Source organism: Equus caballus, chromosome 10 (genome assembly GCF_041296265.1).
Source record: "Equus caballus isolate H_3958 breed thoroughbred chromosome 10, TB-T2T, whole genome shotgun sequence".
Lineage (NCBI taxonomy): Eukaryota > Metazoa > Chordata > Mammalia > Perissodactyla > Equidae > Equus > Equus caballus.
Window position 1 is genome coordinate 56,653,357 of NC_091693.1, and position 3,899 is coordinate 56,657,255.

The 3,899-nt window shown below is 33.2% G+C and overlaps 1 non-coding gene across 1 annotated transcript; it reads left to right on the plus strand.

Moving 5' to 3' along the window:
- Nucleotides 1–3,562: 3,562 nt before the first annotated feature.
- On the plus strand, nucleotides 3,563–3,669 carry LOC111775513 (U6 spliceosomal RNA). Its single transcript, XR_002811220.1, has one exon. It is a non-coding gene; the product is annotated as a U6 spliceosomal RNA (small nuclear RNA).
- Nucleotides 3,670–3,899: the final 230 nt, after the last annotated feature.

Below are 3,899 nucleotides of genomic sequence, written 5' to 3' on the forward strand. Positions count from 1 at the left end.
ATCAAATAAAATATGCTACATCATCATTAGCTTTATTATACATTATTTTGCAGAAAATACAAATGAAAACGTTAATTATTTTCATATTAATCCATAATGTAAAATGGGGAATTCATTGTCAGAAATCTGGAAACAATATTGTCATTGTAGTCAGTATGTGTTAAAGTTGTTGAAAATTTTTTTTCTAATGGTAAGCTCCGTAATACGCAAGGTGAAAAGAGAGCTAGGCCAGGAGATGTGTAAAGTGACTAAAAATGGGGTGAAGGTAAAAATTGGCTGATTAAAATCTTGTTCTTCAAAAATATGAAGGTTTCTCATCATGACCAATTGCTTATATCTGCACAGAATAAGGAAAAAAAATGTTCTAAACGGTAGAAAAAGAGCTCTAGGGGAGAATTTCCATAGTGAATATTATTGGTTCCAATAATTGGTTGTTATAGGACACTGTGGAAATCCCATTTTAGTGACAAAAAAGGTAAGATATTACTAAATCTCGCCTATAAGTAAATCTGTTTTCCAGAAAGAGAAAAAAAAATGGAGGCAATACAGTTTATAAATAATAAAACAATCAAATAGCCAACAAATTATTTGGTTCTGAGAGCAAATCATGAAATAAAGTATGGAAAATTTTTAGAAATAAAAATTTGAACTTTTAGAGGAAAAATGATGCCAACAATAGAAGGCTGTTTTTCATGGAATTTTGACGTTTGTTTTGATTTTTTGCTTCCTAATCCACAATGGGGCAGATGAGTAGGAGAGAACAAGACTATACAAAGGAAAGAAAGAAAAATTGTATTGCAATATCATTAACGTTTAAAATAATAAAGTTGCAATGAGCCATACCTTTAGAAACCTTTCAAAGAGAATAGATATTCCTCTAACGGGCAGTTTGGGGGGTGTCCTGCTAAAGGTGCAGAGTTGGACCAGAAGACCTATGAAATCCACAAAAGCAGCACTGAATTTTCCAATTTACTGACTACTATAAAGTAATGATAAAGTACGCGTTCACCTTTGTAGTAATGAATATTTACGTGAATTAATAACCTACTAGTAGTGGGAATCTTCTGGGGCAGTAAATAAAATTTATCCTTTGGGAGCAGCATAATGGGAACATTATCAGTATTAAAGTTTATTTTTTAACATCTGTCCTGGCGGGGAAGATAACAAATGTAAATGGACCTTTTAAAATCCAAACATGCTAATGTTTTTATTTGTACAAAGTTGATCAAAACGGAGAAGACGGTGTTTCTGTCTTCTTATAGTGAATCTGATGCCAAATATTTTAAAATGTTCAGTTTTCCCAGGATAATTGCAAACATTAATTCGTATGTAATTTCAATAATTTGAATTCAATTGAAGAACTCTTGCTATTTGGCTTAGCTTTTTGAAGTGTATGTGATTATGACCTGAAATGCAGATTAATAGCAGGATTATGGTCTTATGGATCATACAATTCATTATGTTCTCACTGATCAGTACCTGGCATCAGATACTACAACTACACTGTATATGTTTCGTTCATTTAGATGGGCAGATCTATATTTTTGTTACTTTACTGTGCTACACAGATCATGGGCAAAAGACCTTTTTGAGATCTTTAAAGCTATTAGACTGCTTATTGCTTTGCAACTTAGGGATCCAGCATTTGAAAGTTTAGACTAAGTCAATAACTTTTAGTCCTAAATCCGTAACTCAAAAGATCATTAGAAATGATATTTTCTTGTGTCAGCTATTATTTTAAATCTTCAGTTTTCTCAGCCTCTTTTCATCAGAGAAGTACTACTAACCAAATATCTTTATTAGTAAGACACCTTGTAGAAAGACATATTCTTAAGATTCAGCTTCTTGCTGTATTCTGTGTAGTGGGAACAATTAGAGAGTATTGGAGAGAAATGATTAGCTTTAAATTGTAAAACAGACCAAGGCTTTTGAGTTTGTGAAGTAAATTAAGAAACTAAGAAAAGACCCATGAGTGATACGGTTAGCTTTGTCTTGTGTCAATGTCTGAACTGATTAGACCATGTTAGAGATAATATTTAATTTTGGAAAAAACATTAAACCAAACATTATTGGATTAATATCTAGCTCTTTTACATGCAAGCTGTAACTACCCATAAAAGATGAATAAAGAAATTGCTGCTTTCACAATTTTACTATGTACAGCCTAAAGCTAGGGTTCCAAGGGTAAATGAAATCCTAGAATACCTCATCAATTTCAGAACCACGGGATTCTCCCAAGTCTTCTAGAGTCTTTTCCAGTCTGAGGAGCTCCTTCTTTGCATTGCTGCCAGCTCCCACTGAAACATTGCTTGGCCAGTGTCCCTTTCTCCCTCCTCTCTTTTCAGGACATTCCTGAAGCTTCTTATAACAGCCTATAGTTCTTTTTTTGCTTCAAGATGGAGAATCCATCCATCTCTGTGATGATCCCAGTGGAGAATGGAATAACTCCCACTCTTTTCCAGACAATGCCAGTCTCCTTGATATTGCAGAGGAAATGATTCAAACCCTCTGTCCAGGGACATGCTTGAAGACCCAGTTCATTGGTGTGCAATGACACATCCTGTGACTCAGTCTACCAATGCCCATATTAACTAAACTAGTGCATCATCTCAAAGATACTATATTAGTAAAGGGAAACATCTGCTCATAACATTCACCATATTTGCTGGCCCAACATTCAGATTTCTGATCAGTGAAACTCTTTTTCAATGCTGTAAGCTTTTTGAGGAAACTGTGCATGTAACCCCTGGGGCATCTGGTTATTCCCCTTCCAAACACAGTTATTCTCAGACTTTATATCCTTTGAATAACACTTGAAGATAGCATGATAAGCAACATTCAAATTGCTCAACAAATTGAACTATGTTAGATGGTGACTATTTTTTAAATTATTTTTCTTCTAAAAGTATACATTGTAGAGTTCTTTCAAATAGTCTTACCCCATTATTGTTTTATTTGGTAATTTAAATAATATACACCTTTATAAAATATTTACTACTGCTTCTGTGTACAAGGGAGATGTCGATAAGTATTTATTGGTTGAAATTGTAGTATGCCTATGTTAGGGAATAAGAAAATAAAGAATTCTATATCTTATTTATTATAGCAAAATGTCTTCAATTCTGCATCATTCCTAAACTACTATGGATTTATATATTTTTATTTTTCGAAAACAAAAAATGATGATTCTAGCTAACATTTATTGAGCTCTTACTATGTGAAGTACGTATATAAATTAATGCACTAAATATTTTACTTAATGAAGAAAGTATAAGTATCCCCATTTAACAGAAGAATACACTGATATCTAAAGAGGTTAAGGAATTTACAAAGGATCAGACAGCTTAATAGTGAAAAAGCCAATACTCAAACCACAAGATACCTACTCTGTCAAAGTGCTATTCTGCCTCCTGCTGTATTTAAATGAACTGTATTCCGTCATTAGAGTTCAATTCAATCCATTCAGCATTTATTGAGCCCCTACTTTGTGCCTGACACCCAGTACCAAAGGGAACACAAAAGATTCAGGGAGGTGAGTTGTTCAACATGAAAATTCATTCCAATGCCCCCTTTAGCAGCACATATACTAAAATTGGAATGATACAGAGAGGATTAGCATGGCCCTTGTTCAAGGGTGACATGCAAATTTGTGAAGGGTTCCATATTTTTTATGGTGTACACCTTAAATGTACACAGTGCTGTATGTCAATTATATGTCAATAAAACTAGGAAAAAGAGTATTAGCAACATGTCAATAAATGATACAATAGTGATATGACAAATAAATGAATAAGGTGCGTAAAAAAAGAAAATTCATTTCCCAAGTTTGAAAATTATTTAAAATCCTTAGGTTTTTGATAGAGCACTTGAGTTACTAAATGTTTAAAATCTCCAGAATT